General features: G+C 48.9%; 1 protein-coding gene across 21 annotated transcripts in view; it reads left to right on the forward strand.

The window, feature by feature from the left end:
• Positions 1-20,325, forward strand: part of ACTB (actin beta) — a 468,316-nt gene that overhangs the window by 148,720 nt on the left and 299,271 nt on the right. The window contains exon 1 of one of the 21 annotated variants that reach the window (XM_050784133.1): positions 10,268-10,286. The exons of 19 other annotated variants lie outside the window; for them this stretch is intronic. The gene's annotated coding sequence lies outside the window, so the exon portion shown is untranslated. Of the gene's footprint in view, positions 1-10,267; positions 10,287-14,459; positions 14,464-20,325 lie in introns of those variants that run through there. One more of the 21 variants, XM_050784109.1, reaches the window with a different exon arrangement.

Here is a 20,325-nt window from a genome sequence, read left to right on the forward strand (position 1 = left end):
GGTTCAAGCGATTCTCCTGCCTCAGCCTCCTGAGTAGCTGGGATTACAGGCATGTGCCACCACACCCAGCTAATTTTATTTAAATTTTTTGTAGAGGTGGGGTCTCACTATGTTGTTTAATGAATTTTAGTTTAGATAATTTGAGGCCGGGCAGGTTGGCTCACATCTGTAATTCCAGCACTTTGGGAAGCCGAGGCAGGTGGATCACTTGAGGGCAAGAGTTCAAGACCAGCCTGGCCAACATGGTAAAACCCCATCTCTACTAAAAATACAAAAGAATTAGCTGGGCATGGTGCCGGGCACCTATAATCCCAGCTACTCAGGAGGCAGGAGAAACACTTGAACCCGGGAGGCAGAGCTTGCAGTGAGCCGAGATCGCGCCACTGCATTCCAGCCTGGACGACAGAGCAAGAGTCTGTCTCAAAAAAAAAAAAAAAAAAAAAAAAAAAAGTGAGGGTTGGGGTGCTTTTGTCACTATGGTGGAGCTCAAGGGGGGATGCTGGGTAGAAAGGGCTGCAGTGGGCACCCCGGACACATGCTGCTGGGGTGGTGAGGGATGCTCATAGGCAAATGGGTGACCCAAAGTGTCCCCAACGGTGGGACAAGCATGTGCAGAGGAGGGTCAGGAAGCAGGGCACAGCCCGGGGGCAGCAGCAGGGACCGGGAGCTACGTGGGAGGGGGAGAGGCAATCCACAAAGAAGTCCAGATCTCCAATCACCCTAAGGAGCCTGGGTTCTCTTCCACACTCCGATCTCTAGAAAACTTATCACCAAGGGCTAAAGGCTGCTGAAGCCAATGACTTTCTTTTTTTTGGGGGGGATGGGGGTCTCACTGTGTTGCCCAGGCTGGAGTGCAGTGGTGCAGTATCGGCTCACTGCAACCTCTGCTTCCTGGGTTCAAGTGATTCTCCTGCCTCAGCCGCCCAAGTAACTGGGATTACAGGCACACACCCAGCTAATTTATGCATTTTTAGTAGAGACAGGGTTTCGCCATGAGGCCAGGCTGGTCTTGAACTCCTGACCTCAGGTGGTCTGCCCACCTCAGCCTCCCAAAGTGCTGGGATTACAGGCATGAGCTATCATGCCTGGCATCTATGTAGTATATGTACATGTACATACATATAAATAGAGTTAATGTAGTTTACATACACATCTAGTATATATAGACACAATGTCTAGTTTTATACATATACAATGTCTACATAGTTAATACATGTCTTTGTAATTTCTATGTAATTTATTCATATATAATTTCTATATAAATATATAATTGCCATGTAAATATGTAATTTCTATAGATATGCCTCTCATGGGTTTATTCATGAAATAACATATGAAAAGCACAGAGACTACAAAAGTGCTGGACAGACAGCGTTGAAACGGCACATTGTCATCTTTAGTGCCCAGATTGCCCTAACAGGGAGTCATTTCCAGTGGCACTTGGCTTCCTACAAAACAGTGGCTTCTGTCCGGGCGCAGTGGCTCCCTCCTGTAATCCCAGCACTTTGGGAGGCCGAGGCGGGCAGATCACAAGGTCAGGAGATCGAGACCAGCCTGGCTAACATGGTGAAATTCCGTCTCTACTAAAAATACAAAAACATTAGCTGGGAGTGGTGGCGGGTGCCTGTAGTCCCAGCTACTCAGGAGGCTGAAGTAGGAGAATGGCGTGAACCCGGGAGGTGGAGGTTGCAGTGAGCTGAGATTGCGCCACTGCACTCCAGCCTGAGTGACAGAGTGAGACTCCACCTCAAAAAAAAAAAAAAAAAAAAAAGTGTTTCCAAGGAAGACAGCAAGTGAAACGTCCAGCTTCACAGACAGGGCAGGTGTGGCTCACCACCTTGTTCTAGCCTCTTCTACTGCTCTGACACATTTCTGGTGTGAAACACCCAGACATCCCTGGCTTCACAAAGCACAAAGAAACCCAGGCTCTGTGAGCATTTTCCTTCCTGGAGTGGACAGTGGTAAAGTTCACGAGGCCTCATCTTCCTCTGGAACCAACCCCTTCCTGCCCTGTGCACAGCTGCCTGGACAGAGGGCCTGATACACCTGAGCCAGGCTGGACCAATGGAATCCTCCCCAGAGAGCTTTCAAACTGGATCAGTGAAAAGAGGTTCAGTCCCTCACCGCGGCAGAACTTGCAGCTGTCAGGAGACAAGCTGTGGCTATGCTATTTCTGGCCACGATGACAAAGTCAGCCTGAGAAGAAAGTCACAGAAGCAGAGAACAGGGAACAAGAAAGATTCCTGGCGATACCTGGGTTGCCAGATGCCTCTGGAGCCCGACTGCACACCTGCTCTTCCCAAGGCTTGTGTGCTGCCTTATAGATTTTTTTTTTTTGAGACAGGCTCTCCATCTGTCACCCGGGCTGGAGTCCAAAGGCATGATCACAGCTCATTGCAGCCTCGACCTCCTAAGCTCAAGTGATCCTCCCACCTTAGCCTCCCGTGCAGCTGCAAATACAGGCATGTGCCACCACGCCTGGCTAACTTTTGTATTTTTTGTAGAGACGGGGTCTTGCCACATTACCCAGGCTGTTCTTGAACTCCTGGCCTCAAGCAATCCTCCTGCCTCAGCTTCCCAAAGTTCTAGAATTACTTTTTGTTTTTTAAATCCTAACCTACTTCTAGTTGGATTTCTGGCTCTTACAACTTCAAGATTAGAACTTGAATTAGAACTTCTGACCAGTGCACTCCACACTCACACATTCCTAGAACCCGGGGTGAAGAGCGGAAGAAGGAGAAAGCTTCCAGACTGATGGAAAACACTGATGTCACTTACATGCAAAGAGAGCTAGCAGCCAAGGGGGCGGATCACCTGAGGTCAGGAGTTCGAGACCAGCCTGGCTAATACGATGAAACTCCATCTCTAAAAATACAAAAATTAGCTGGGCGTGGTGGTCCATGCCTATATTCCCAGCTACTCAGGAGGCTGAGGCAGGAGAATCACTTGAACCCAGGAAGGGGAGGTTGCAGTGAGCCAAGATCGTGCCACTGCACTCCAGCCTGGGTGACAGAGCAAGACTCCAAATCTCAAAAAAAAATTTTTTTAATTTAAAAAATAAAAACCATCATGGCAAGCAATTTCAGACGAGATCAGGCACGTTCCGGGTGGTGTGGCGGTAGACATGGCAGGTCATTTCAAGAACACGCAGTTCGTTCATTCGTTCCTCTAGGTAATGCAGTGTTACATCCAGGTCACTTGGCGCCACACAAGGCTGTCTCTGTAGGCCTGAGTGTTCTGCATCCTCAAACCAAACCACCAGAACCACAGACGGCAGCTTTGGCATAATACCTGCTGTTTACACAGAGGGGGAGGAAACTCGCAGGAGATTTGTTGTGGTGTTTCTTTCAAGGTGGTTGTTATTGAGGAATGGGTCTGCTACATCTCGCATACAAAGATCAAATATATCTTTAAATGCCTGAAAGAGCTGTATTTCCCCTGAGAAGTAGACACAGTTGTCTAAAACAGACAACACAAGTCGTATATTAGATGTAATCTGCCTGCCTTTTTTTTTTTTTTGAGACAGAGTCTCACTGTCGCCCAGGCTGGAGTGCAGTGGCGCAATCTCGACTCACTGCAACCTCCGCCTCCCAGGTTCACGCCATTCTCCTGCCTCAGCCTCCTGAGTAGCTGGGACTACAGGTGCCCGCCACGCCCGGCTAATTTTTTGTATTTTTAGTAGAGATGGGGTTTTGCAGTGTTAACCAGGATGGTCTTGATCTCCTGACCTCGTGATCTGCCTGCCTCGGCCTCCCAAAGTGCTGGGATTACAGGTGTGAGCCCCTGCGCCTGGCCCTCTGCCTGCCTTTTTAAAGTGACAGGAATGTCAGATATAAATTTACAAGCATCAGGCTGGGCGCGATTGCGCAATGGCGCGATCTCAGCTCACTGCAACCTCTACCTCCTGGGTTCAAGCAATTCCCCTGCCTCAGCCTCCCGAATAGCTGGGATTACAGGCACCTGCCACCACACTTGTCTAATTTTGTATTTTTATTTTTATTTGTTTTTATTTATTTATTTTTTTGAGACAGAGTCTCACTCTGTTGCCCAGGCTGGAGCGCAGTGGCGTAACCTCAGCTCACTGCAAGCTCTGCCTCCTGGGTTCATGCCATTCTCCTGCCTGAGCCTCCCAAGTAGCTGGGACTAGAGGCGCCCGCCACCACGCCCAGCTAGCTTTTTGTATTTTTAGTAGAGATGGGGTTTCACCGTAGCCAGGATGGTCTCCATCTCCTGACCTCATCATCCGCCCACCTCGGCCTCCCAAAGTGCTGGGATTATAGGTGTGAGTCACCGCACCGGGCCATAGTTTTGTGTATTTAGTAGAGACAGGGTTTCACCACGTTGGCCAGGCTAGTCTCGAACTCCTGACCTCAGGTGATCTGCTCACTTTGGCCTCTCACAGTGCTGGGATTACCAGTGTGAGCCACCACGCCCAGCCTTTATTAGTCATGTTCTTATCAGCATCCGAAATCCCTGCTGAAAAAGCGCAGTAGAAAGACATGCCACACTCACCTGGGCCATGGTTTTTCTTTGCTGTTGTGGGAAAGCAGACACCTACCTGTGAAGGCAGACGTCAGGATGGGGAGAGAGGATGTGAGAGGCCACGCTTGTCCAGGGGCTCCTGATCAACTGCTGGGACCACCCCCCACCCCACCCATTGCGGGCACAGGTGGGAGAAAACCTTCTCTGAAGGGCCCCATTATCAGAGCAAAGCCTTCACCTTGGAAATGTCACAGGGACTCACTCTTGTGAGGCCTGACTTGGATTTTTGTTTTGTTTTTTGAGATGGGGTTTCACTCTGTTGCCCAGGCTAGAACACAGCGATACAATCATGACTCAATGCAGCCTTGGACTCCCAGGCTCCAGCGATCCTCCCACCTCAGCCTCCCGAGATGCTAGGACTATAGGTGTGTCACATGCCCAGCTAATATATATATATATATTTTTTTGAGACAGAGTCTCGCTCTGTTGCCCAGGCTGGAGTACAGTGGTGCGATCTCTGCTCACTGCAAGCTCTGCCTCTTGGGTTCACGCCATTCTCCTGCCTCAGCCTCCCAAGTAGCTGGGACTACAGGTGAACGCACCACACCTGACTAATTTTTTATATTTTTAGTAGAGAAGGGGTTTCACCGTGTTAGCCAGGATGGTCTCGATCTCCTGACCTCGTGATCCACCCACCTTGCCCTCCCAAAGTACTGGGATTACAGGCGTGAGCCACTGCGCCCAGCCATGCCCAGCTGATTTTTTAATTTTTTGGTAGAGACAGGGTCTCACTGTATTGCCCAGGCTGGTCTCAAACTCCTGGGTTCAAGCAATCTGCCTGCCTCAGCCTCCCAAAACCTTGAGATTACAGGGGTGAGCCACCATGACCGACTGGAGTTTTTCTTAATGAGTATGTGTATCTGTGTCTCAGTAATCAATGTGCAATTTACTACAACCCCCACCCATTACCCAAAAATGTAATTATTAGAAATTTATTCTGAAGAAACAGGCCGGACACAGACGCTCACGCCTGTAATCACCACACTTTGGGAGGCTGAGGCAGGTGCATCACCTGAGGTCAGGAGTTCAAAACTAGCTTGGCCAAAATGGTAAAACCTCGTCTCCATTAAAAATACAAAACTCAGCCAGATGTGGTGGCAGGTGCCTGTAATCCCAGCTACTCAAGAGGCTGAGGCAGGATAATCACTTGAACTTGGGAGGCAGAGGTCACAGGGAGCCGAGATCGTGCCGTACCACTGCACTCCAGCCTGGGTGACAGAGTGAGACTCCATCCCCCCAAAAATATTGTAAGAAAACAATTTTAAGGGGATGGGGTCTCCGCCTGTCGCCCTGGAGTGCAGTGGTATGGCACAATCTCGGCTCCCTACGACCTGTCCCTGTAATCTCAACTACTTGGGAGGCTTTTTTAAGCAATCTTGGCTTCCTGCAACCTGTTCCTCCTGGGTTCAAGTGATTCTCATATGCCTCAGCCTCCCATGTAGCTGGGATTACAGGCGTACACCAGCACGCCTAGCTAATTTTTTGTTTTTTTACTAGAGATACGGTTTCACCATGTTGGCCAGGCTGGTCTCCAACTCCTGACTTCAGGTGATCCACCCGCCTTGGCCTCCCAAAGTGCTGGGATTACAGGCATGAGCCACCGTGCCTGGCCTATTTTTATTTTTTGTAGAGGCCAGGCACGGTGGTTCATCCCTGTAATCCCAGCTACTTGGGAGGCTGAGGCAGGAGAATCGCTTGAGCCTCGGAGGTGGAGGTGACAGTGAGATGTGATTGCACCCCATACTCCAGCCTGAGCAACAGAGTGAGGTTCCATCTAAAACACTTTACATATATATATATACACACACACACATACACACACACACATATACATATATGCTTTTTGTAGAGTAAGGGTCCTGCTATGTTGCCGAGGCTGGTCTTGAACTCCTGGCCTCAAGTGATCCTCCCGCCTTGGCCTCCCAAAGTGCTGGGATTACAAGCATGCATCACTGTGCCTGGCCTGTTTCTTGTTTGTATACATCAACTACAAACTACAGCACATGTAATAAGTTTGTAAACATACATCTATAAAGAAAAAATTCTGGGCCAGGCACAGTGGCTCAAGCTTGTAATCCCAGCACTTTGGGAGGCCAGGGCGGGTGGATCACTTGAGGTCAGGAGTTTGAGACCAGCCTGACCAACATGGTGAAACCCCATCTCTCCTGAAAATACAAAATTATCCGGGCATGGTGGCTCATGCCTGTAATCCCAGCTACTTGGGAGGCTGAGGCAGGATCATCGCTTGAACCGGGGAGGCGGAAGTTGCCGTGAGCCGAGATCGCGCCATTGTACTCCAGCCTGGGCAACAAAGCAAAACTCCATCTCAAAAAATAAAATAAAAAGAATCTGAAGAAAACACAAAACACACAGAATATTAACAATGATTAGGCCGGGCGCGGTGGCTCAAGCCTGTAATCCCAGCACTTTGGGAGGCCGAGACGGGCGGATCACGAGGTCAGGAGATCGAGACCATCCTGGCTAACACAGTGAAACCCCGTCTCTACTAAAAAAAAATACAAAAAACTAGCCGGGCGTGGTGGCGGGTGCCTGTAGTCCCAGCTACTCGGGAGGCTGAGGCCGGAGAATGGCGTAAACCCGGGAGGCGGAGCTTGCAGTGAGCTGAGATCCAGCCACTGCACTCCAGCCTGGGCGGCAGAGCGAGACTCCGTCTCAAAAAAAAAAAAAAAAACAATGATTATCTTTGCATAGTAGGATTTTGGTTTGGTTGGTTTTATTTCTTCAGATAGGGTCTCACTCTGTCACCTAGGCTGGAGTGCAGTGGCACATTCACAGCTCGCTGCAACCTCTGCCTCCCGGGCTCAAGTAATCCTCCGGCCTCAGCCTCCCAAGTAGCTGGGACTACAGACACATACTATCATATCCAGCTAATTTTTGTATTTTTTCTGGAGACAGGGTTTCACTATGTTGCCTAGGCTGGTCTCAAACTCCTAGGGGCTCAAGTGATTCTCCTGCCTCAGCCTCCCAAAGTGCTGGGATTACAGGCATAAGCCACCTCACTGGGGGATTTTTTTCTTTTTTTTTTTTTTTGAGACGGAGTCTCGCTCTGTCGCCCAGGCTGGAGTGCAGTGGCCGGATCTCAGCTCACTGCAAGCTCCGCCTCCCAGGTTTACACCATTCTCCTGCCTCAGCCTCCTGAGTAGCTGGGACTACAGGCGCCCACCACCTCGCCCGGCTAGTTTTTTGTATTTTTTTAGTAGAGACGGGGTTTCACTGCATTAGCCAGGATGGTCTCGATCTCCTGACCTCGTGATCCGCCCGTCTTGGCCTCCCAAAGTGCTGAGATTACAGGCTTGAGCCACTGCGCCCGGCTGAGGATTTTTTTCTTAACGTATTTTTTATAATTTCTTCAACAATAAACTGGTGCTGTTTCATATGCAAATATTTCATAAGAATATACATGCATTTTACTGGGTTTTCTCCTCATGGGCTCCTATCAATGTCCTTCCCCTGGCGAAAGGAAAGCCATGGGGAGGGCTGAAGGTGGAGAAGGTGGGATGGGGCAAGTCTTAGCCATGATTGTGGAACAGTGCAAGAAGCCCCTGGCTGGTGCTCGGGAGCCCTGGGCGTGAGTGCCAGCTCGCCCTCTACTGAGCCTGGCAGTTCTGAATGTCTCTCTCACACCCATTTTGTTTAGTCTTTGACATGAGAAGGAGAAGCAAAAAACTCAGGTTAAGAAAGCAAATTCTGGCCAGGTGTGGTGGCTCACGCCTGTGATCCCAACACTTTGGGAGGCCAAGGCAGGTGGATTACCTGAGGTCAGGAGTTTGAGGCCAGCCTGGCAAACAGGGCGAAACCCCATCTTTACCAAAAATACAAAAATTATCCAGGTATGATAGTGGGCGCCTGGAATCCCACCTACTCGGGAGGCGGAGGCAGGAGAATTGCTTGAACCCGGGAGGCGGAGGTTGCAGAAAGCCAAAATCGGTCACTACAAAAAAAAAGGAAGCAAATTCTATGGCTTGACATAGTGTAAGAGTTTATTTACTCAAGCTTGTTCAACCCACCTTATTTTGTTGTTGTTTTGGTTTTGTTTAGCAGCCTGAGGCCATGGCTTTTAGTTTCTGTCTCTACTGCTAAGTGGAAAAGAGGGATGAGGAAGGGGCTTTACTGGTCCAACCAGAAACAGAAACTAAGAAGCTATTACTGTGTTCTCTCCCTTGCACACCCCTGGTTCCATCGTGGTAGAAGCCAGGTCCGGAGGTGCCAGTGGGATGGGCAGAGCGGACGCTCGGGCTGCGCGGTCAGGAGAGGATGATGGGAATTGCAAATGATCCAGAGACAGCGTGGGCCGGGCTTGTCCTCTGAGCACCAGGGACATGCTCTGGCCCTGAGCCCGCAAACTTGCACTCCCTAAAGCAAGATCCTCTTTCTCTTCCTAGCAAGGCTTCCACTCAATTGAAACCTAGATGATCCCTTGATGTGACCACCCAGGTTTACTCTGTCCCCAAGCGGGCTGGGGCCATTTCAGGTACATGGACCTTGGGTTTTTTATGGAGTTTCACTCTTGTTGCCTAGGCTGGAGTGCAGTGGTGTCATCTTGGCTCACTGCAACCTCCGCTTCCCGGGTTCAAGCGATTCTCCTGCCTCAGCCTCCCGAGTAACTGGGACTACAGGCAGCCGCTACCACACTCAGCTAATTTTAGTATTTTTAGTAGAGACAGGGTTTTGCCATGTCAGGCTGATCTCGAACTCCTGACCTCAGGTGATCCGCCCACCTCGGCCTCCCAGATTGCTGGGATTACAGGCAAGAGCCACCGTGCCCGGCCCCAGGTACACGGACGTTGGGAGCTGCCACCATCCACGTGGCCCTCCGGCTTCAGCCCTAAGCTATGTGAAGAGGTCTTAGAACTGGGGTCTCGCTTTCCAAAGCAGATTCCTGCTCCCCGCTGCCAAGTTCTTCTTCACAGGAATGTTTTACTTCCGGCATGCCTGGGCCTCGAACACTTGCGCAAATCCACTTGGCTGCCATGGCTCTTCCCCTACTGAGAACTTACCTTCAGGTGGGGACTCCAGCTCCAGCCTCTGCAGCTCTCAGACCAGGGTAGAAACAAGCTTGAGGTGCTGAGAGGAGTGACCCACCTTCCTGACAAAGTCCAATCCTGAGCTTCTGCAAAGACACGAGGAAAACCCGAAATTACAATGACGCAGTGAGGCTCACATGAAAACATTAGCACACCTGTCACCTCAGCACTTTGGGAGGCTGAGGCAGGAGAATCGCTTGAGGCCAAGGAGTTTGAGACCAGCCTGGTCAACAAACACCCCGCCTCTACAGGGGGAAGAGAAGACATGAGCAGGATACCTTTACCCTGATGGAGAGAAACCAATCGGTGGCAGAAGGGAAAGTCAGAAAGCCTGGAACACAAGACGGAGTCCATGCTGTTTCCGGCTTTGAAAATGGAGGGACCAGCTGGGCGCGGTGGCTCACGCCTCTAATCCCAGCACTTTGGGAGATCGAGATGGTGGATCGCCTGAGGTCAGGAGTTTGAGACCAGCCTGGCCAACATGGTGAAACTCCGTCTCTACTGAAAATACAAAAATTAGCCAGATGTGGTGACGCCCGCCTATAATCCCAGCTACCAGGGAGGCTGAGGCAGGAGAATCACTGCAACCCGGTAGGCAGAGGTTGCAGTGAGCCAAGCTCACACCACTGTACTCTAGCCTGGGTGACAGAGCGAGACTCTGTCTCAAAAAAAAAAAAAAAAAAAAAAAAAAAATGGGGGACCCCATTGGAAAGCAAGCTGGTGGGCTTAGGGAGCTGAGTGTGGCCCCCAGCTGACAGCCAGCAAGGAATCGGGGATCTGAGTCTTAAAACAGAATTCTACAAACCACCTTAAATGCACTTGGAAGCAGATTCTTCCCAGAGCCTTCAGCTAAAAGCCCAGCCCCAGCCTACGGGTTCCTTTGAGCCAGAGGCTACCTGGAGCGTGGAACCCATAGGCAAGGCCGCCAGGATTTCTGACCTCCCAAACTCTGTGTAAGTGGGTGTGGTTTTAGTCACCAAATGAGTGGCAATCTATCATACAACAATAGAAAATTACTACAGGCTAGGTGTAGTGGCTCATGCCTATAATCCTAGCACTTTGGGAGGCTGAGGCAAGTGGATCACTTGAGGTCAGGAGTTTGAGACCAGCCTGGTTAACATGGCGAAATCCTGTCTCTACTAAAAATACAAAAATTAGCCAGGCATGGTGGTGCATGCCTGTAATCCCAGCTACTTGGGAGGCTGAGGCATGAGAATCGCTTGAACCCAGGAGGCAGAGGTTGCAGTGAGCCAGGATTGCACTGCTGCACTCCAGCCTGGGTGACAGAGTAAAACTCCATCTCAAAAAAAAAAAAAAAAAAAAAAAAGCAAGCATAAGAGCAAACCTGAATATCAAAACAAAAATATATACATTGCATAGATCCCACTAACTCAAAAAACAATAAAATTAGAAAATAAAAAGAATGCAAACAAATATTTAAACCCCTAAATATGAAATGAATCCATACTTGAAAATATTCCTCCCAAAGAAATACCAGGCCTATATGTTTTTTAGGAATTTTATCAAACTCTCTTCAAGACTTTTGCAATGTGTAGAAGTGGTTCATTCGGGTTTTCTATGTCAGTCAATTTTAGCAATTTACAATTTTCTACAAATATGTCTTATTTAATTTCAGATTTATGCCATTAAATGATTTATAGTAACATCTCATTTTTAAAAAATCTACTGGCCAGGCGCGGTGGCTCACGCCTCTAATCTCAGCACTTTGGGAGCCCGAGGCGGGTGGATCACCTCAGGTCAAGAGTTCGAGACCAGCCTGGTCAACATGGTAAAACCTTTTCTCTACTAAAACTGCAAAATAAAAAATTAGCTGGACATGGTGGCACATGCCTGTAGTCCCATCTACTCGGGGAGGCTGAGGCAGAAGAACTGCTTCAACCCAGGAGGTGGAGGTTGCAGTGAACCAAGATCATGCCACTGCACTCCAGCCTGGGCAACAGAGCGAGACTTCATCTCAAAAAAAAAAAAAAAGCCCAGGCACGGTGGCTCACGCCTATAATCCCAGCACTTTGGGAGGCTGAGGCGGGCAGATTGCCTGAGGTCAGGAGTTCGAGACCAGTCTGGCCAACATAGTGAAACCTCATCTCTACTAAAAATACAAAAAAATTAGCCGGGCGTGGTGGCGTGTACCTGTAATCCCAGCTACTCCAGAGGCTGAGGCAGGGGAGTTGCTTGAACCAGGGAGATGGAGGTTGCGGTGGAGCCAAGATCGTGCCACCGCACTCCAGCCTGGGCGACAGAGCAAGACTCTGTCTCAAAAAAGAAAAGAAAAGAAAAGAAAATCTACTGTATCTGAAATGATCTTGTCTTCCATTCTAAAAATAGCTTATTTCTATTCTCCCTTGATCAGTGCAGACTGAAGTTTGTCTAATTTATTAGTTTTAAATACAAACCAAATTTTTTTGGGGAGGTGGTTTAAACAAATCCTTTCCAATAAGTGATTTTAGCTTTTTAACTTTTTACTTGAGTGACTTGAGACTCAAAGGAAAGTTTCAAGAATAGTACAAAGAATTTCCAAATACCCTTCTCATCTAGATCTTCCAAATACTAACATTTTACCACATTTGTGCAGGCGGCTGGAGGGACTTCAGGGCTGATGAAAAACGTCCCACCACAAGGTGGCAGAGCACACACGAGCGGCACCTGGGGGAGGCTTTGTGCGGGCAGGAAGCCCCTCATACTAGACGCCATCCCAGGGCTGTGGCATGGCTGGCGTTCATTTCCCAGAAGGAGAGGGGGCAGGGCCAGCTCCTGGGTATCTCTGAGAGCTTTAGGGTGTTTTTTTTTGTTTGTTTGTTTTGTTTTTTTGATATGGAATCTGACTCTGTCATCCAGTCTGGAGTGCAGTGGCACGATCTCCAACCTCTGCCTCCTGGGTTCAAGCGATTCTGCCTCAGCCTCCTAAGTAGCTGGGATTACAGGCCCCTGCCATCATGCCTGGCTGATTTTTGTATTTTTGTAGAGACACGGTTTCCCCATGTTGGCCAGGCTGGTCTTGAACTCCTGACCTCAGGTGATCTGCCTGCCTCAGCTTCCCAATGTGCTGGGGTTAAAGGCATGAGCCACCATGCCCAGCTAGCCTTGGGGTCTTGATAGTCACATGGTTTGTCTTATACATGGCCAGCAGATGTTAGGTGCATTTTCCCAGGTATGCACAGCAAGAGATCTCTAAATAACTACAAATCTGCATGTACTTGGGCTACCATTAAAACCACTGGGGCCAGGCATGGTGGCTCACACCTATAATCCCAGCACTCAGGAAGGCCAAGGCGAGAGGATCCCTTGAGCCCAGGAGTTCAAGGCCAGCCTGGGCAACATAGCGAGACCCCTGTCTCTATTAAAAAATAAAACAGGCCAGGCGTGGTGGCTCACGCCTGTAATCCCAGCACTTTGGGAGGCCAAGGCAGGTGGATCACCTGAGATTAGGAGATTAAGACCAGCCTGGCCAACATTGTGAAACTCTGTCTCCACTGAAACTACAAAAATTAGCCGGGTGTGGTGGTGGGCGCCTGTAATCCCAGCTACTGGGGAGGCTGAGGCAGAAGAAACACTTGAACCCGGGAGGCAGAGGTTGCAGTGAGCCGAGGCAGTGCCACTGCATTCCAGCCTGGGCAACAGAGTAAGATTGTCTCAAAAAAAAAAAAAAAAAAAAAAAAAGAACATTACTCACTTTAGGTTTAGTATCTCATGATTAGATTCCGGTGATACATTTGTGGCAGAAATTTCTTTTTTAACCTGCTCTATTTTTTTGTTTTAAGTGGAAAAACACTTTATTCCATAAAACAGAGTAAGTATTCCTCTCTTCTTTTTAATGTCTCCTCATATGCTTTTATCTTTGGGGGTTTGTGCTTTTTTTTCCTTTTTAAATGTCTTTTTCTGGGAGACACAGACTGGACAAATGGGGGTGGATGCTCCCTATTCTTTTTTCCATGCTAGCCACCTCAGCTGAATGTTATTACGTTTCACTTTTTATTTAATACATATATCAGGACTACAATAATAAGTTAAAAAGAAAAAACTTAATTCTTGGAAAGGTTTTATTAAAACTAATAAAATAATTGGCTTGTATTTAAGATTAATAAAATCGACCAGAATCCAGGCAAAATTGAGCAAGAGAAGATATGAAAAAGACAATTTCAGATACGGTCAAGGTTTTTTTTTTTTTGAGATAGGGTCTCACTCTGTCGCTCAGATGAGACTGCAGCGGCATACGCTTGACTCACTGCAACCTCTACCTCCCAGGCTCAAGCGATTCTCTTGCCTCAGCCTCCTGATAGCTGGGATTACAGGCGTGCGCCGCTACTGTCCAGCTAATTTTTTTTTTTTTGGTATTTTTAGTAGACACGGGGTTTCACCATGTTGGCCAGGCCAGTATCCAACTCCTGACCTCAAATGATCCACCCGCCTTGGCCTCCCAAAGTGCTGCGATTACAGGCGTGAGCCACAGCGCCTGGCAATGGTCGAGTTTTATAATTGTAAGATTACTATAAATAATTGCCACAAATTCAAAATTAAATGGGACACTTTCCTAGAAAATATAAATTACTAAAATTGGCAAACACAAAACCAGAATAAACTACTCAACATTAAGTGGATCCATCCTAAAAAATACAGCCATTGGAGAAACGTCAGGAATGTATCACATTCTACTCAAGATTTCTGCAATGTCCACAACTCAAAGTGAATTTATATCTAAAATATATGAAAAAATGCTAAAAATAAGAAAAAGACAACCCCGAAAGAAATACAGGCAAAGGCGATGAACATACAAAGCAATCTTACACTGATTATGGCTACACTCCTGTCTAGTAAATAAACCAAAACATAGATATACAGCAATGTTGGCCAGGGGGGGTGGCTCACACCTGTGATCCACTTGAGGTCAGGAGTTTAACACCAGCCTGCCCAACATGGGGAAACCCCGTCTCTACCAAAAATACAGAAATTAGCCATGTGTGGTGGTGGGCGCCTGTGATCCCAGTTACTCAGGAGGCGGAGGTTGCAGTGAGCCCAGATCGGGCCACTGCACTCCAGCCTGGGTGACAAGAGACTCAACCCCTGCAAATAAAAGATATATAGCAATTTTAAGTTTCAGTTTAATCTCAGTGAGAGAGAGTACAAAGGGTCAACAGTATTTATGAGGTTTTAGTTCTGTAGAAAATCTGAACCCAGCATACTTTTTTTTTTCCCCACATCCATTCGGCTTAGAATGAAGTAAACTTTTGACATCTGCTCAATCTGGATCATGAGTACAAAGGTTTTTCTTTTACTTTGCTATGTATTTAGATCTCTTCTAATATTACTAATCAAAAAATAGCAAAAAAGAATTACGGACATGTCATATGAAAAACCTCCTTCAGGCCGGGCAAGGTGGCTCACGCCTGTAATCCCAGCACTTTGGGAGGCCGAGGTGGGCGGATCACAAGCTCAGGAGTTCGAGACCAGCCTGACCAACATGGTGAAACCCTGACTCTACTAAAAATACAATAATCAGCCGGCGTGGTGGCGCCTGCCAGTAATACCAGCTACTCAGGAGGCTGAGGCAGGAGAATTGCTTGAACCCGGGAGGTGGATGTTGCAGTGAGCTGAGATAACGCCACTGCACTCCAGCCTCGGTGACAGAGTGAGACTCGGTCTCAAAAGAAAAGAAAAGAAAAACCTCTTCCAATAAGACCCAAGGGAAACTCGTGGTAGAAAAACCACCACCACAAAAACATTTGGTCTTATCAAGATTTAAAACTACAGTACCAGTTTCATTCTTTCCCCAACTCAAGTCAGTTTCATCTTTAAAAAAAGCATCAAAGACAGACATCCTCCGCTAACTCCATCACCTCACACCACCCCGAGTGTTGCTCACCTTTCTTCACCAAGGGCTGAAAAGAACAGTCTACATGGAACTGGCGCAGCTGCCGCCTCCTCCTCCAGTCTGCAACAGAGGTGCTGGCACTGTCTGGCCTTCATCAGGCGTCTCACATCTCCCTACTCAATTTTCTTACACCCTGGGTCCAACCCTCGTAACTCTACTTCCTGCAGGGATGCTTTGACCAACACCCAAATATGATCGTGCCTCTGCCTTCAAGCACTGCATTTGCAGCTGGAGCAAGAGGGAGACCCCAGCCTTGGACCCTGCCTGTCAGCCCCCCACCCCGCCCCCAGCCTCACGGCCCCGGGTGCCTCCCGTGCCGAGTCCTCAGTGTCACCCATCATTACCCCTTAGGGATGCTCCTCACTGGTCCTGAAAGACCCTATTGCCCTTTCATCTGCAACATCTTATTTTTCTTTAAGTCCGACCTGAAGTCACTCCTTCCCCAGTTGAAACTGACCCTCCCTCCCCTGGGTGTCCATGCATCCTGATAGTTGGGGTAACTGACAGGGCCCCTACCCCTGGATCGCCCCCACGTTAACGTGACCAACACCTCCGTAGGACTGCATCCAACGAGGGACCCCAGCTCTTTGCTCCGGCCAGATTGGACCCAGGTACTCAATATGTTTTGAATGAGCCCAGGCGCCTGAAATAACCCCTCCACACCCTGCCTTCGTTTCCCTCCTAGCTCAGTGCCCACCACTGGCTGCGATCGGAGGTCTATGAGCCAGGTTGGAGAGAAAGAAGGGGGTTACCCTCTGCAAGAGACGGGGACTTTCCCCAACAGCTCCCCTCTTCCCCCTAGAGACCCAGGCACCGGAGTGCAGTGGAGTTCAGGGAAATGGATGGGCAGAGAAGCTCCAGGGGAAGGGACGGCAACAAACCCACTCTTGGGGAAGAGCGGGGTCCCCTGTGCAGAGAACGAGCCCCCAGCTCACCTGCGTCCAGGTGGTCACAGCGACAGGGGCCCTGCGCGAGCTTCCAAGGGACGGTGGGGTCCGAAGAGGCAGAGCTGCAGGGAGGGGCAGTGAGATAAGGGGCCAGCCGCTGCTCGGCACCCACTACCTGTAGCGTCCCCCAGCCCAACTCGGCAGCACCTGACAACCCGCGGACACGTCGGGAGGAGCCGCCCCAGGACCCCAGTGCAGTGCTGGCTCTGTAGCACACCGGCCACGCTCGAGCGCACTCAGCACAGCCCCATAGCCAGCGCGCCGCCCCTCCCACGTGTGTCTGAGGTGTCAGTCGCCGTGGGAACAGCCTGGGGTCCAGAAGTGCGCGCATTGCAGTCCCGCACCCTAAAACACTGCGTAAAAGAACTCCCCGGGACTACAACTCCCAGAACCCCCCACGACGCCATGCTTCCGGTTAGGCCACGCTGCACTTCCAGCCACAGCTGCGGCTGCAGTCACATGGGATGTGGCCACGGGCTGGCAAGGAGTGGCGCCGTGGCTCTGGTGACACGGAGCTGGGGGTGAATGCGCCCTCTTACACGTCCCCCATGGCCAAGGGTGGCCCTCATGGGCCCCACGTTTCTGATCTGATCTGCCCCAAGCCCTGTTCAATCGTGTGGGGCGGGCTGTGGCTGGCCCGAACTCGGAAGCCCCACCTGGGTCTGGCACTGCGCCTCCTTCCTAGAGTCTGTTGCCTGGGGAGCTCATCGTAAGAATTTTTATTTAGAGATGGAGTTTCGCTCCTTGACCAGGCTGGGGTGCAGTGGCACGATCTTGTCCCACTGCAACCTCTGCCTCCCGGGTTCAAGTGGTTCTCCTGCCTCAGCCTCCTATTAGCTGGGATTACAGGCACCCGCCACCATGCCCAGCTAATTTTTTGTATTTTTAGTAGAGATGGGGTTTCACCATTGTGGCCAGACTGGTCTCGAACTGCTGACTTCAGGTGAACCGCCCACCATGCCCTCCCAAAGTGCTGGGATTACAGGCGTGAGCCACCACGTCTAGCCGAGAATTTTTAAGACTATGCTCTGGCTCTGTCGCCCAACTGGAGTGCAGCTGCACGATCACAGCTCACTGTAGCCTCCAACTCCTGGGCTCAAGCCATCCTCCCCCATCAGCCTCCCCAGTAGCTGAAACTGCAGGCCTGCACCACCATGCGGGCTAATTTTTTTTATTTTTTATTTTGTAAAGATTGGGTCTCCCTATGTTGCCCAGGCTAGACTTGAACGCCTGGGCTCAATGAATCCTCCTGCTAGGATTACAGGTGTGAGCCACAGTGCCTGGCTAAAAATTTTATTTTTATATTAAGGCCTATGATTCAGTCCTCACGATAGTCCCCAAAACAGATGTCATGATTTCCATTTCATAGGCAAGGAGTGAGAGGTACCCCATCTCAATATTTACCTTGGAGGAACCCCTGCATAAACATGATGTCTGGGACCCAGGCATGGTGGCTTGCTCCTGTCATCCCAGATACTCAGGAGGCTGAGGCGGGAGGATCACTTGAGGTCAGAAGTCGAGGCTGCAGTGAGCCAGGATTGCTCCACTGCACTCTAGCCTGGGAAACAGTGAGACTCCCATCTCTTTTTTAAAAAAAATTTTACCTATAGGCCGGGCGTGGTGGCTGACGCCTGTAATCCCAGCACTTTGGGAGGTCAAGGCAAGTGAATCACTTGAGGTCAGGAGTTTGAGACCAGCCTGGCCAACATGGCTAAGTCTCATCTCTACTAAAAATACAAAGCTTGGCGTGGTGACCGGCACCTGTAATCCCATCTACTCAGGAGGCTGAGACAGGAGAATCACTTGAACCTGGGAGTGGACGTTGCAGTGAGCTGAGATCATATCATTGCACTCCAGCCTGGGTGACAGAACAAGAATCCGTCTCAAAACAAACAAACAAACAAACAAAAGCCCAGGCACGGTGGCTCATGTCTGTAATCCCAGTACTTTGGGAGGCTGAGGCAGGTGGATCACGAGGTCTGGAGTTTGAGACCAACCTGGCTGACATGGTGAAACCCTGTCTCTACTAAAAATACAAAAATTAGCCGGGCGCAGTGGTGAGTGTCTGTAATCCCAGTTACTCAGGAGGCTGAGGCAGAAGAATCACTTAAACTCAGGAGGCGAAGGTTGCAGTGAGCCAAGATCATGCCATTACACTCCAGCCTGAGCAACAGTGAGACTCCATCACAAAATAAAATAATTTAAAAAATAAATGTATTCAAAAGTTACAAAGTGAGAGTAAAAGAAATTTAATAAAGTTTAAAATGATGCTTTTTGTATGCTTGACCATTTCTACCTTTGAAGTTATTGTTTAAAACTTTGGGATATCCTAGTTTATATAACTTAGTAAATTAGAATTCCTGTTTTACAAGGTTAATGGAATTGCCTGTAGAGTTCAAACAAACAAGTATGATACTTGTCTAAAATTGATATTCCTTATGGTTTAATGTATCGTGGAGGGGGACACTGAATGTTTCTATGTGATTTTATTTGAAAATTACCAATGATCATTTTAGTTATTAACATGTTTAAACAGTAAGCTTCGTATCAATCTATTTTGAATTATTGGACACAGTCACTGAGACTTTTAAAAATTTACTCTTAGATCCAGCTTATGGTATTTTATTGTTTTGAGCCAGGGTTTCACTCTGTTGCCCAGGCTGGAGGGCAGTGGCATGATCACAGCTCACTGCAGCCTCAACCTCCCCAGGCTCAGGTGATCCTCCCACCTCAGCCTCCCGAGTAGCTGGAACTACAGGCATATGTCACCATGCCCAGTTAATCACGCTCTTTTTTGAGTGGGAGGAAAAACAATCCTTTTCTTTTATAACATGGGATTGCTTTTTTTTTTTTTTTTTTTTTTTGAGACAGGTTGGAATGCAGTAGTGTGATCTGTAGCCTCGATCTCCAAAGCTCAAGAAATCCTCTCACCTCAGCCTCCTGAGGAGCTTGGGTCACAGGCACATGCTACCATGCCCAGCTAATTTCGTTCGTTTTTGTAGAGATGTGGTCTATGTTCCCCAAGCTGGTCTTGAATTCCTGAGCTCAAGGGATCCTCCCATCTTAGCCTCCCAAAGTGCTGGGATTAAAGGCATGAGACACCATGCCCAGCCGCCCAGCTGGCTTTTCCTTTTGTTTCTACAAAAAGATTTTGTGTCTTTGTAAAAGGTTCTGTATCTGGTTTCCTGGATCAGGTTTGGACATCAGGAATTGGAGTCCTTTGCACATTCAACTACATAGATTTCTACCTTGTGGCAGATTTCTACCTTGTGGTAGATTTCTAACTGCGGTTTCTACCGTGTGGTTCTAGAGAGAATTATAAACAGTAGGCCGGGCGCGGTGGCTCACGCCTGTAATCCCAGCACTTTGGGAGGCCGAGGCAGGCAGATCACAAAGTCAGGAGTTCGAAACCATCCTGGCTAACACGGTGAAACCCTGGCTCTACTAAAAATACAAAAAATTAGCCGGGTGTGGTGGTGTACACCTGTAATCCCAGTTACTGAGGAGCCTGAGGCAGGAGAATTGCGTGAACCCGGCAGACGAAGTTTGCAGTGAGCCGAGACTGTGCCACTGCACTCCAGCCTGAGTGATAGCACATGACTCCATCTCAAAAAAAAAACAAATAAACAGTAGAAATAATCTCCATAAAAATGACTCATTTACAAATCTTGTGAGTGTAGACTCTTTTTAGAATAATCCTTTTGGGGCTGGGCACGGTTGCTCATGCCTGTAAACCCAACACTTTGGAAGGCCAAGGTGGATGGATCACCTGAGGTCAGGAGTTTGAGACCAGCTTGGCCAACATGATGAAACCCCGTCTCTACTAAAAATACAAAAATTAGCTGGGTGTGGTGGTGCATGCCTGTAATCTGAGCTACTCGGGAGGCTAAGGCAGGAGAACTGC

This window comes from Macaca thibetana, chromosome 3, assembly GCF_024542745.1.
Source record: "Macaca thibetana thibetana isolate TM-01 chromosome 3, ASM2454274v1, whole genome shotgun sequence".
NCBI lineage: Eukaryota > Metazoa > Chordata > Mammalia > Primates > Cercopithecidae > Macaca > Macaca thibetana.